Source organism: Urocitellus parryii, chromosome 7, assembly GCF_045843805.1.
Source record: "Urocitellus parryii isolate mUroPar1 chromosome 7, mUroPar1.hap1, whole genome shotgun sequence".
In the NCBI taxonomy this organism is placed as follows: domain Eukaryota; kingdom Metazoa; phylum Chordata; class Mammalia; order Rodentia; family Sciuridae; genus Urocitellus; species Urocitellus parryii.
The window spans coordinates 176,313,373-176,327,469 of record NC_135537.1 but is presented as its reverse complement, the minus strand read 5'-3'; the positions used below and the strand labels follow the sequence as shown (position 1 = coordinate 176,327,469).

General features: G+C 50.8%; 1 protein-coding gene across 2 annotated transcripts in view; it reads left to right on the top strand.

The window, feature by feature from the left end:
- Positions 1 to 14,097, top strand: part of Slc39a11 (solute carrier family 39 member 11) — a 328,353-nt gene that overhangs the window by 92,616 nt on the left and 221,640 nt on the right. The window lies entirely within an intron of this gene.

Below are 14,097 nucleotides of genomic sequence, written 5' to 3'. Positions count from 1 at the left end.
CCTTGAAGGGGGTGTGGGACCCTGGCCTTTCTCTCTGCTTCCCAGCCCCAGGAGCTGAGCAGACCTCCTCTGCCACGCGCTCCTGCTGTGACCTGCTGTGCTGTGCTGCCACAGCCCCCAAGCCACAGGGCCGAGTGACTTCAGCCTAAGCCAAGCCGACTCTTTTCTCCTTGTGAGCTGCATATCTAGGATATTCCGTTAAGTGGTAGAAAGTGGAGTCACACAGTGTCACTATGTTCTCAGTTGCAACCCTTGCCTCGAAGCCTGGGCATCCACCCTCTGAAGAGCTGGTCATTCTGCTGTGGAGCTCATGACGTGCCATGTTCCCTCCTGGAACCACTAGCTGCAGAGTAGAAGCTTGGGCGCCCGGTGGTTTTGAGTGTCTGTGGTGTTGTCCCCTGGAGGGCCAGTCTCCTGGTCCAGCCAAGGACTGGATAAGGTACAGCCAAGGGCTCTTGGGGAGCAGCACATCTAGGCAGCGGCTGGGGAGAGGTGATGGAGGGATTCTCCTCGCGAGGACTGGGAGTTGACATCACTTTCTAGAAATTCATAGGTTCATGGGTGCTCAGAATGGGCCTCGGGGACTATCCAGTCTGCACCCCCGTGTAGGACCGAGAGTTGAAGTGACAAAGCCAGGGATGTTCTGCGCAGAGCTTGCCTTCTGTTCAGGCTCTCGGCTCTTGGGTTGTTGGGACGCAGAGACCCCTGCTCACCTCTCCCGCAGGCTCCGGCCGTCCCTCCTGGGCTTTCTTTTCCCATGCCTCTCCCTCCTCCCTGTGTTTCTGTCTTCACATCAGCCCACAGTCACGTCCCCCAGCTCTTGTTGGGATCTCTGTGCCCTCTTACATACAAACGGCCAAGCATCTCCCACGGACACCTCTGAATGTCATGCTCATGCCTAGTGTACAGTCTTGTCCTTCAACTTCCTCTCTTAAAAAAAAAAATGATTATCCAGTTGATATTGCCAATAGCAAATGGCTTTATGCCTGTTTCCTGGCATTTGAGAAGGATTTTAATCGCTTCATTTAAACCCTTACATCCCCCTGGAGGCCATCGGCTGACAGTGAGAGGTGGTTGGTGGAGATTGGGGTCCATGTAACCATGGAGCCACACAAGCTCAGAAGCCCTCCCAGGGACCAGACGTGGCCTCATTAGCCCTGTGTTCATAACTTCAGGCCAATCTGTTCCCATCAAACTGATTAGCATATTGGCACTGCCCTGCGGCGACCTCATCTGTCACTTGGCATCTTTAACGTGGTGAGTCCAAAGGTTGGCCTTGTACACCAAGGTCTTGACCCCTTCCCTGGGAGATGACTGGCTACCCTTTGGGGTCATCGTGGGATGGATCAGACAAAATGTGTGTGACCCTGGAGCACCACAGCTCTGTCATGGGCCTTGGGGGGCTCTAGTCTTCCTGGGCTCCTTTCTCCACAAAAAACCAAACCAAGCCAAGAAACCCCTAAAGGTCGTATGTGACAGCCATGTTTTCATAAAGATGAACCTCATCCAGGCTGGGTTTATTATGATGCATGAATTTTACGCATTGTTTCTTGCAATGTGAAAAGAAATGAAAGCACTTTTGTGGGACCCCAAGATGGAGTGCTGGTCTCTGAGCAAGGCCTCACTTGATGACAAGTCCCTGAATCTCTTCCCCGTGGTGGATGAGCCAAAGCCTCTGCCTGGCAGAGATTCTGGGACCCTCCACCTTGCAGGTACGTAGTGGTGGGTCAGGAGACCCGGGATTGTTCTGTGAGGCTGGAGCTCGGCCTGGAAGCCGAGGCCTTAAAGATGCTCTACCAGGGCTCCAGATGGAGGCTCCTAAGGGAGCTTGTGGGCCCTGGAAATCTCCCGGATAGAGACGTCAGAGGGGAGTTTTGTGCTAAGGTATTGTGGTGGATGGGATTCTGAGATGGCCCAACTTGCTCCCCCAGTGTGTGGGCCACATGGGGGTTTTACTCCCCACAATGGGGTTCTCCTTGCATGAGGTTACAATCAGTTGACTTCAAATCCACTAAAGGGGAGATGCCCTGGGTTCACACGACCTCATTGGACAAGTCGTTAAATGAGGGAATGGGCCCTCCTTCAGGTCAGAGATTTTAAGGTGTTAGAATTCTGCTGCTGGCCTTGAAAAAGCAAACAGTCATGCTGTGTGTTGTCCACGGGGGGGTCCGTGTGGCAGGAACCCAAGGGTGGCCTCTAGGGCTGATTGTGGTCACTGGATGTGCAGCTAGCAAGAAAACAGCGACTTCAGTCCTTCTGCAAGAAGCCAAATTCTTCCAGCAGTCAATGCCTGGGAATGAGGTGAGGTCCCAGCCACAGTCTTGATTTCAGCCTGAGAACTGAGCAGAGGGTCCTGCCTGGGCCTCACCTGAGTCTGGACCTTTGGAGTCAGAGATGAGGAACAAGGGTTGTTTTAAGACCCTGGATTTGGGTGGTTTGTTCTGCAGCAGTGGGAATGCTGTGCAGGCGTGTTGTCTGTCGGCGTGGGGGTTTGCTTTGAAATTTAGGCTTAGAAGGAAGAGGGGGAAGACGTCAGTCCCCACATAGCCATGGCAGGAAGCAGAAGAACCTTCCTGCAGAAGCAAGCTCCTTCAGTACGCCTCAGCTACCAAGTCCTCATCATCCAGATAAGCTGAATAATTAATTATGCTCCAAGCAGCGAGATGGCATGGATAAAGCCCCATTCAAGGAAAAAAAAAATATATATATATCAAAAGTGTTCTTCAAAGCCACCGCTTTTCTTTTGAAGTAGTTCGCATGCCATTTGCATGCAATTTCCTTGGCATAAAAAAGCACAGGGGTTTCCATTCTCACCAAAAGCTTGTCCCCCCACCCTCCTTTGTCACTGACCGGTCTACATTGCCCCAGAGGGCTTGGTTGGGGCTGAATACCCTGGTAAACAGTTCCCCTTAGGAAGCGGTCAGCCTCAACCTGGGAGGTAGCAATTATCAGAGGCAGAAAAGCTGGTTTTGGAAAAAGTTTGAGGTTTTGGGCCCTGGTGGTCTAGGTCCCATGGGTGGGGAGGCTGGGAGGCTGGGAAGGAGGCTGATGCCAGCTATGAAATGGGAGGGAGTGTAGAGCTCCTGCCCCGGCCTGGCCTTGCATAAAGGCTGCCTTACACCCCAGTGTCCCCTAACATCCTGACCCCCTCAGCCTGTCCGTTAGGCCTCTGCCCGTGGGTGTGGGCAGCATTGGGCTAAACCTGAAATGAATTGGGAGATCAATGCTGAAGCCATTCTCACGTATTTTTCAGGCTAATCTTTCTCTGGTCACTTGTTAGTGGCTGTCTTTGAGCCCTCCAACGGGCATCCTTGTCTCTGCAGGGGAGTAGGCTCTCTCCATCCCGCTTTTTAATTGTTTTAATTTGTTACACATGACTTCATTAAATAGACTCCTATAGTGCAAGAAATAAAATCAAGAATCAATAAATAGGATGGATTTGAACTGAAAGATTTTTCTCAGCAAATGAAAAAATCAGTGAGGTAAAGATAGAAACCTACAGAAATGGGAGCAAATTTTTACTATACACACCTCAGATAGAGCACTAATCCCTAAGGTATATAAAGCACTCAAACTTCAAAAAAACCCCAAAAAACCCATCAATAAGTGGGCCAAGGAACTGACCAGACAATTCTCAGAAGTTGATATATAATCGATCACAAATATATGAAAAAATGTTCAACATCTCTAGCAAATAGAGAAATGCAAACCAAAACTAAAGATTTCTCACTCCAATCAGAATGGCAACTATTATGAAAACAAACGTCAAGTGTTGGTGAGGATGTTAGGCTCTCTTTAACAGCAGCAATAACATCTGGCAAAAATTTCTCTGGACCCCTGGAGGTCTGGCTTCCAGTTGGGCTCTGCTCCCTCAGACTCTTGCTATAGCTCCTGATGTCTGCCCCAGGCAAGGAGCTTGTCAGTGATCCATATAGGCCGAGAAGAGGTTGAGGATCATGGTTCCTGTCTGTGGGATCATCATGCAGGATCACATGGGCCACACCAAGAAGAGAACTGATTGTCTCAAGTGTGGGCACCAGGCGCTCTCCGCTGAATACAGTGGCTCACAACTTGGCACCTGGTGTGTCTACACACTCGGGCACCTCCCCCTGCCTTGGGCTCATATCTGTGGCCTTGTTGAAGCCTCAGTCATCTCAGCACATTGCTGTGGTCCACCAGGAATAGCATGGTGCTGGAGGAGTGGTGGGATTCAGATGCAGAAGTTCTGGGTTCACATCTGGCTTGTGTCTGATTAGTGGTGTGATGTGAAGTAAGTCCCAAGTTCCTATCCCTCAATTTCTGCAAATGTGAAATGGCGGTTGTATCTGTTTTCTAGGGCTGCCATGACAGTGTCACATGACAGTTCTGCCTGTGGTACTGTCGTCATGGCTCAAACAACAGAGATTTATTTTCTCATAATTCTGGAGGCCAGAAGTCAGGGTCAAGGTGCCGTGGTTCCTTCAGAGGGCTGTGAGGAGGGGTCTGTTGCAGGCTCCTCTGGCTTGTTGATGGTGTCTTCACAGTGTCTTCTACTTGTGTCTATTCAAATGTCCTGTGAGCACTCCAGTTATACTGGACCAGGGCTTTCCTAATGACCTCATTGTAATGGAATTACCCCTTTAAAGACCTGGGTCCACGCTTGTCTGTGTTCTGAGATCCTGAGGGTGAGGGCTGATTGAATTTTGGTGGGAAGAGGCAGAGCTTAGTCCAGAACTGGGGTAAAGGTGCTGCCTGTCTCCCTCACTGGAGGGTGTCAAGGATCCCATGGGATAATGGAAGAAGGCACGCAGAAGCCAGGCGTGTTGTTTACCATGGAGTCTGTGCAGGCAGAGGCCAGGCGTGTTGTTCACCACGGAGTATGTGCAGGCAGAGTTGTTTCCTGTAACCTTGGGGTCAAAGCCAAGCGCATTTCCTCCCAGCCCTACCTATCTTCCCTGTTTGTGTCCACCTGGATCTGGCTCCTTGCAGAGGTTGGTGAGAACAGGCCTCGTGAACGCTCAGTTACCGTGGGTTGTGACGTGACAGTTGATGGCTGGCTTTTGCACGTGTTCTCAATGTCTCTCTTTCATTCTCCAGGAGTCGAGAAAAATCATTTTATGACTGTCAAAACTATAAAAATTGGGGATAAGCCCAACTTTAGTCTTTTCTCTTGGGCAGTGGGGTAACAGATATCTCTTTTCCAGCATTGGACTAAAAGGGCTGGTTTACTTATTTTTATTTCTTTACATTGTGATAAAGCAAAGGGAAGGACTGGGTTTTCTAGAACGATGGCCTTCTTGATTTTTCTAACCTTGAGCTGTTAGGGATAAGGGTGTGTGTGTGTGTGTGTGTGTAAAATGAACTGTATGAATCATGTTTAAGGATGATAAACACAGAATTTTATTTGTGAAAATAATATACTTAAGACCCAGAGCTCCAACCACCTTTTATACCCCTGGATAGAATATGATCAGACTCCATTGTAAAGAGAAATATTTTGCAGAGTTTTCTGAGGATTGAACCTAGAATATAATTCTTTGAACACTATTCCCTAAAGCTGAATATTAGTAGGTTTTATATATGGCCAAATAATGTAGGATTTAACCAAACCCATGCTCTTCACTGTGAGATTTCTTAGAGTTATGTTCATGTGCAGACTTGACCCAACGCACCAGTCCCTCCAGGTATCCTTTCCCTTGAAGCATCTTATGGAACAAGGAACTCTGGGAAACTGTGGTTTATGACAAAATGAATCGCTAAAGAGATTAGGCAGGCATGGTGTGTTGGTCAGCATGCTACTTTGACTCCAGGAGGGTCCTTAAACCATTTGTGACTTCAGAGCATAGAAAAACCAGTTATGAAGTCACTATGCACTATTAACGTTCTCTGTATTAGTCCATCATTTAAAGCAGGGATTTCTATATTGAGCTACAGTTGGTGGGGGGAAGCAGGGAGGAGGATCCCATTGCTCTGAGCTGCAGGCCAGCATTTTTTCCCATTTGGTTAATGTGTGTACTCATTTTGAAGGAAATAAAACTCGTGCATCCTCAAGGTTGACTCAAGCTATCTTTATGGTACTGTTGTGCATTTATGGCATCAATGTGCACAAACATAAAATCAGATATAAATTGGGCCTCACGCTTTGGGCTCTTCAACTGTTGTAAAACCAAAAACTTGTCGGTATAAATCAAAACAGTTGGCAAAACCGAAAGCAACAATATTTTCATAATGTGGCAGGATCTCCTTCGCTAAAAATATCCACCTGATTGCTGGCTTCAGAGATCCGTCCCCTTGGGTTCTGACGGCTCTATCCCATGAGACACACCTGCTGGGTGGAGTCCACTCCTATTGAAGACCTAGAACTGTTCAGAGAGCTCCGTCATCTTCACGAGGCCCTGGAAGTCGTGGAGACTGCCTCTCTCCTCCTCCCACCGGCCTCCACAGCTCGGGCAGTACAGCTTGGAACCCACTCGGGGAGAAACACCGAATGCAGGACAGGCATTGCAAGCCAGCCACTGGGTGGTTGACATTATTTTTTCTTGAGACTATCATTTAAATAAAAATATGAAATAAAAAACTTACTAAGCTTCAAGACCTCTGAGCATGTTCCTTGGGTCTCCATTGCAGAGGCCCCTCTTTAGAAAAGAGATGGAATCTGACGGTTTGACACAGCAGCTGTCTGTAGTGTGGGTGTGTCGAGGGCCCTTCATGTTGCATGTGACATTTTGTAAGTCTGTGTACGTGCTTCAGGAGCTTGCGAGATGGTCATGGATTCTTCCCCGTTGGCATCTGTACCCCGACAGCATGACAGATCCTGCTCACGTGCAGCACTGTCAATTTACCCCCCTCTTAGTCTTGATGGCTGCTGACTGGCTTTGGTCAGTGGGAAGGTGGCAAACTGGACATGGGCAGAGACTTGACAAGCACTTGAGATTGGATGCTCGATACACCGTATGAACCAACAGTCAGCAGGTTGGTTGAGCGGCCTCATGGAGAGGAATAAGTGTTTTCCAGCCAGTGGTCAGCCAACCCCAGGACAGTAGCCTGCCAGATCCAGGTGCTGTATCCTCCTAGACCATGACCTCTGGATGAGCCCCCAGGGACCAGGCCCATGAACAGGCAGTTCAGCAGCAGAGCCCAGTTAATTGACTGCCAAGTAATAATTGGTCATTGTTTTAAGCCACCAAGTTTTGGGTTATTTTATTACCTAGCAGTAGATACCTGAAATATATGTATTTTTATGGGAAGAGAATAATGACTTTTAGTGAATGTCTGATGGAATCTGATATCCTCATATCTGAGAGATCAGAAAAGTTGCCTGAGAAGGACGGGATGGAGGTTCTCTGGCTGAGTGACTGTGGGTGTATTTTAATAGTCTTAGACGAGGTCTCAGAGGGGGATGAGAAGCCCCGAGCGATCACTGGGGATGGATTAGAAAGTGAAAACCTTGTTACACCAAGGCACTTGCATTCCTTGAGGCATTACATTTTGAGCTTAAAGAAAAAAGCCTCGTGGTTTGGAAGACTCTGCCATTGCCCAGTTTCTGTGTCACCCACGCTAGTGGGACGCCTGGACCTTGAATACAAGCACAGAGCATGCCTGCCTGGATCAGCTGTTGGGGAGCTACCTGGGCAGATTCTCCTAGAGCTGCATCTCTGCAGGACTGTGTGGTGCTTTAAAATCTGTCTAATGTGATTAAATAGGTTTGATCATGAATAGCAACTTGGCATCAGAAATAGGGGAAACTTTCATCCCCCAAAAGGGAGTTTGAGTAGTAGCACCTGTATCTAGCTTAGATATAGCTAGGAGTCCGGGTGAATCGCTTCCGTCGTGAATCTTCAGGCTGAGGTGACAGAAGAGATGGGAGGAAGCTGGAGGAAGTGGGCTCAGGGGATCCCGGGGGTTCAGGTGGAAAAGCTTAACTCAGCAGGGAGTGGGCTGACTGCCAGGAACGGGAGTGGAGCTGGGACCTCCAGAGAGTCGCAGGCGCCTGTACCTCATGGGGTCCCCAGACTGACGGGATGATCTTACACAATCGTTCAGCACGTGGAACCCCGATATGGGTGGAAAGTCATGCTTTCTGCCACCCGCCGGAGTGTCTTTGGTTGGTTGAGGTCCTTTCTTCCCCTCTCTGCGCCCGTCCTTCCCTCTGCCCCACTTCGTGGTCACCCGGGTCTTTATTCTCCCTGGTGAAATCTTTTCTCATTATGGAGAGTCCATTCATCCTGGTAAACCAACCGCATGATTGGACGCTGACCAGAAGTGGAGCCCTGACTGCAGCGCTGGTAGGTGGGTGACAGAAGCTTGTTGGGGACATCAGAGGGAGCTCGTTGGAACCAGAGTAGGCCTGAGTGGAGGAGGGAGCTCAGCTTCTTCATCCAGGATTTTGAAAACGTCAAGTATGAATAATTCAAGGCTTTAAAACCTGCTTTTCCAAACACTGATTGGATTTGTAGGGGGGAAGGGCTGAAACCAAACCAGATGCAGTCCTGGTGCCCTGCACGAGGGAGGGTGCTCTGAGAGCTGGTAGGAGCCCAGTGCCTGGAGTCATCATTCTCCTCATTGTTGAGGATCTCGACTGTAGCCCAGGACCCCTGAATGTGTAGCTAAACTGAGGCAAGCACAGCGGCGACCTGCCAGGAGGACCCGAGGCAGGACTGCACCTCCCGCCTCGCCGTCTGTGCCAGTCAGTGTCCCCAGTTGCTTTGAGGCTGGCCGCTTGTCACCCCGAGTCAGCCTGGCCCCGGGTGGCAGGCCGTGCTGGGCTCTCTGTGAGATGAGTTCATCTATTATGTAACTGCCATCCATATTCTAGTGGATGATCCCGGCGACATTTAATTTTTTTTCCATTATGTGGAATAATTTAAGATTGTGTTGCGAGTGTCATTATCACGGCGACTTCTCGGTAATAAAAACAGCATCAATTATTTAACATCACCTCATGTGTCTGGGTTAAGTGGGGATGGAGGGAGCCAGAGGCTGCTGTGGGGGACGAGGCCAAGCCCTCACAGACCATTCCCATCCACCCTGGGAGCCCTGCTTCTGAGGTCCCTCTCCAGGTCCCTGTCCCCTTCTCCCTTGGGTGCCATGCCCTTGCCTCCCTTGAGCTGTGGCTGGCAGGTGGGGGGGGGGCTGCCAGTTCATCCCCTGACCTTTCTCTTGCTCCTTCCTCAGGAGCTCTGACTTGTTGACAAATCTCACTTACAGACTGCTCCCCCGGGCTGGGGCTATGGCTCAGCGGTAGAGCGCTTGCCTCACATGTGCGAGGGCCTGGGTTCAATCCTCAGCATCATATTAAAATAAATAAATAAAGGGATGTGTCCGAATTAAAGAAGAATTTATATATATGCCTATATATTTATAAAGACTGCTCCCCAAGAGGCCCAGGGAGCCCAGAGTCTGCATTGGCTGAAACCTGGTGGAGAGGTCGGGGAGACCCCCACCCCATCCGTTTGGTGGAAGGAGGGTGTGGGTTTGGAAAGGTCAGGCTTCCCTCCTGCACCTGTGGGAAGCAGAGGTTGGTCCCCTTAACCTTTCCCCACCCTGAGACACCCCAGTGGTGAGAACCAGAGAACAAGTGGCATGAAACACATTGAGCTCACTATTGGGACCCGGAGCAGATGTGCCAGGCTGCTAACGGGGAGTTGGGTGGCTGTGCCTAGTACTTGCTGATGCTTATCTGGTTGTGCCTGGCTTGGGGTCTTTAGTTCCTGTTACAAACTCCACCTGGACACTCCATTCCTTCAGTGACATTCTAGCTTGTTGCTTTGGTGACTTGTCTCTTGAGGGTTCTGGAGGCCTCAGCACTTGGCAGTGGTCTTCCTCACCTTGGGCAGCAAGCCCCGAGGAGCAGTGTCTGGGGTTTGTTTCTGGAAGGAGATGCTATTTTTGAAGTGTTCGTTTAGATTGGGGGGTGGGGGTTGCAGGGCTGTCTCCTCCTCCTGCCCGCTCCTCCTGACTGTATTCCATTTCTTCTCTCCTTCCCCTTCTGTCCACTTCCTCTCTCTTCCTTCTGGAAAATGCTATTCTTTTCCAGCTCCTGCTTTGCACATCTTTCCAGAGTAGGTGGAAATTGCTGTTTATTCTGAGCCGTGGCTGGCCCCTAACCATGCATCATAATAGTAATAATAATCATCATCATGATAATGATCTCACTGGAGGAGGACCGCAGTCTCCAGTTCTGCTGCCCACTGGGTGGGGTGGCCTCCTGCCTCCAGCGGCCTGCACTTGGCTTTCCGTACCGAGCTGGGTTTGGAGAAGGGTGAGGAGGTGGGAGGGAGGCTGGGAGGGGGACTTGGGCAAGGAGGTGGTGGTGAAGGAAGGGAGCCTTTTTGCACCTTGGGAGGGGCTGGTGTATCTGACACTCTGACATTTGGAAACTGCAAGGTGACACAGCAAACCTGAATTTTCCAAAGCCTCAGGGGCCCACTCTGGAGGGGACACGGAGGAAGGTGACTCATGGTTCCTGTGATGAGCAGCCAGGCAGACTCCCAGGGCTGTGGTGGAAAGTCGAGAGCAGCGTGTTGGCCCTGGGATGGAGCACCCTCGCCTTGCTGGCCGTGTGGGGCTGCCAGGGCTGGTGGAGGCAGTGCGAAGGGAAAGGCTTTGCAGGGATGTCAAAAGAAGAATAAAAAGCCCCAGAAATGTACAGAAGAATGTCGAAGAGAGGAGCCTCAGGGAAGCGTTTCTACCTGGAGCCTTGGTCCCTCCTGCAAGGCCACGTCTGTTGAAGGCATCCAGGTGGAACTTGAGTGTCCCTGCACTTGAGTGCCCAGTGAGGGGACAGGGCTCCCTGAGAAGCTGCAGTGTCAACCCAGCAGGTAGAGCCACCTTGTCCCAGCAGGTGACTGCCAACTTTCCCCCCAACTGCCAGGGACATGACGATAAAGCCACCGAGGCACAGTTGGCCGCTCTCTGTGGGGCTGCCCTCTGGAGCTTGGAGGGATATAGTTCTCTGGTTTCCTTGGCAGCATTTGAGAGTGGCGGGCGAGGCATGTTGGGAATCGGGTGGGGGGTCTGGGAGGACCCCTGGAGGCCAATGTCTGGATAGGCCAGTGGAGGGCTGGCCAGGTGTGGGGATGGAGGAGGTGCTGGCCTGGGCTCCCCTCGGAGGTGCTTCTGCCACTGCTGGAGCTTGCTTGGCCCTGCCACTTTTTATTAACACGTATTGTTGGGCACATTAATGGGATTTGGTGTGACATTTGCACACATGTGTAAATCTGTGGCTTGAGGAAACGTGGGCCACATTTTCTTCACCTGCTCATCTGTTGATGGGTTCCGAGGCCCAGTCAGTATCTCAGCTGTTAGAGTAGCGCGATGCACGTGCAGCGCCACCTTCTGAGGGCTGAGTGTTTGGAGCACAGGTGGGAGTGGGTCCTGGGCTAGCCTTAGAGAGGGCAGCTTCTAGGTGGAATTTTCTTAGTGCACTTACCCCTGTCTCCCAAAATGCTGATAGAAAGCAACATAACCAACAAAATATAGGTTGATAAGGTGGCAGAAGGATATGGAGGGGTGGGGGTACCCGTGTTTCTTCTTCCTTTGCCTTCAGGTCTTTGCTGAAACACGGCTTTCTCAGCCTCCTGCTGCTGGTAACACCACGTCTACGTTTGTGGTAGGCTAGCGTGGGTCAAATGCTGATCCACCGGGAGGGTTGCCGTAGACTCCGTATGTGAGTCTGTTCGGCATCATCACTACCTGGGCCTTTAGCTTGTCCTCGATTGGTTATTATGGTCTCGAAGGATAAGGAGAGATCATGAGAATGTGGGATGTGGCTGTGTCATGTCCCTAGGATGTCTGGGATGTCTTGGGCGATGGTTGATGCTTAAGTGAAACTTGACTGGATACACGAGGGCAGGCAGGCAGCCTGCCTAGAGATAGTGGCACAGGAGAGAACAAATGCCCAGTATTGCTGTGTGCCAATGTGGGCAGCCTTGGGGTCCTGCCCATTCGTCGTCCTCAGAAAGTTCTCAGCCTTGGTACTGTGGCATTAGCCAGAGCGAGCCTTGCTGTGGTGGCCCCTGTGCACTGCAGGGTCTTGTGCAGCATCCTTGGTCTCTACCCACCTGAGACACCAGCAGCACCCCCACCCCCACAGTGACATCCCACAAACATCCCTGGTGGCCCAGTGGGACCATGTGAAATCACCTCATTGAAAACCACTGTTCTAGAGTAACCTGGGGTCTCTGAGCTGCCCCTTCCTGAGTGGGCTGTGGTCGAACACGCAGTCCCAGCCCTGTGCGTATTAATGCTGCCGCATGCTCCCGTAATACAGCAGCTCTTTCTGCATTATCCCCCTGGTTACATATCAATCACTTTGTCTTTTTTTTTTTTTTTTAACAAAGGAAGCCGAGTCGGCGGTAGGACGCAGTTTCCTAGCGGACTGTCTTTTATGGCTGCCAGTGATCCCTCAGATGTCAGCAGGAGGCAGAGAGTTAGAAATAATTAAAGCATGTAAACAGACAGAGAGCTGTGACTCAGTGCCCCAGGCACATCAGACACCAGCTGTCACTTGGGGGTGGCCAGAGGGGCTTCTGCAGAGGCAGGGACTGGCCTGCGTGCCCCTCTACCGTGCTGCAGCATCCATCCACCTGCAGTGCTGGCTGCCTCCAGGCAGGAGGTTGATTCCAGGGTCATAGCCAGGACCATATGGGGGAGGCTCGGACGGGGCTTGGAGGCTTCTCTTCTTCCTTTGAAAATAAGGCTAAATGAGGGTTGACCCCCGCTTTAAGGTACGTTATCAGGGATATTGCAAATGAAGGATTAGGATGACATTGATGCATTGGACAAATGGAAAGACGCAGGAGAGGCTCAGGGTCATTTTTCATGTAGTAAGAAAAAAAAATCATTAGGCTCTCTTATCCTTGCTCATCATGGCCATGAGAAAGCAAGAGGTGTTTGTACATGCACATGTATCTGCATGTGTGTATAAGTGTGCATGTGTTCGTGTGTGCATGTGTAGGATAAAGCCTGCTACACCTTTCCTGAAATTCCTTCACAAAAGAAACTTAACCAAAAACCCAGTTTTAGTCTTTTCTTGGAAGTAGACACATCTCTGCGCTTGGATTACAAGCCATTTCCTCTCCCATGTTAGTGTCACATATTTTAAATGGAAACTTTCATTTGGAGGCAATGCTTGTGTCCCCTCAACATTCATATGTAGAAATCCCCACCTCTAGGGTGGCTTTAGGAGTGGACCTCTGGGAGGAGATGGATCATGAGGGTGGAGCCCACAACCAGTAGAGTCAATGCCCTAAAGGCCCTGGAGGGGGACTCCTAGCCCTTCCCCAGTGACCACACAGCCTGAAGGTCAGAGAAAACGCATGCCAGACACGGAACCCGTCCCCGCCCTGGCAGCCTGACTGTGGACCTCCCTACTTCCACAAGCTACTTAGTTTGATATTTTGTCACTGCTACCTGGACAGTCGGTGACACCTGGTCTTGAAGAGATGTGCTGTTTTTTGTCCATGGGGGGTGATTACTTGCCCTTACCCTTGAGGTCTTTGGATGAAGCAGAGTGTCGTGCAGGGCTGAGCCCCTTGTCCGCCTCTTGATCCTGGAGATCCTGTGCTTTGTTGGCGGCCTGCAGGGTCAGCGCTTCCCCAGGGCCTCCGGGGAGATGCTCGTGGTCCGTCCCGGTTTTCTTGTTGGATCTGTAAGAGTGGGACCTCGTCTTGTTCACCAAGTGTCCATAAAGTCGGAGGCCACTAAAGGTTTGTGGGAGCTGCACACAGGCCTTTGCCTGGTTAGTGTGAAATGGTCTATCAACTTGTCAGGGCAGCACAGAGAGTGGCTTTGGGCCATCTGGCTGTGACTGCAAACTCCAGGTGCCACCACTTCTCTCAGATACTTCTATTTGGGTCTCCTCCTTTTATCTCTTGAGAAATACAAAGATGGCGGCTTCCCAGACACACTGACCTTGGATCCTGGGCCGTAGCTGCCATCTGAGTAGACTGGCCACAGGGGCTTCTTTTGATAAGCCTGGAGCTAGGTCCCCTGTGCCCATCATTGGCATTGATGAAGTGCGTAGTGGGGTTAGGTGTGCAGACCCCAGTCTTGCCAGTTGTACGTGTTTCCCATCTCTAGGATCAGTACCAACTCCTCGGATCTTGTTTTTGTCCT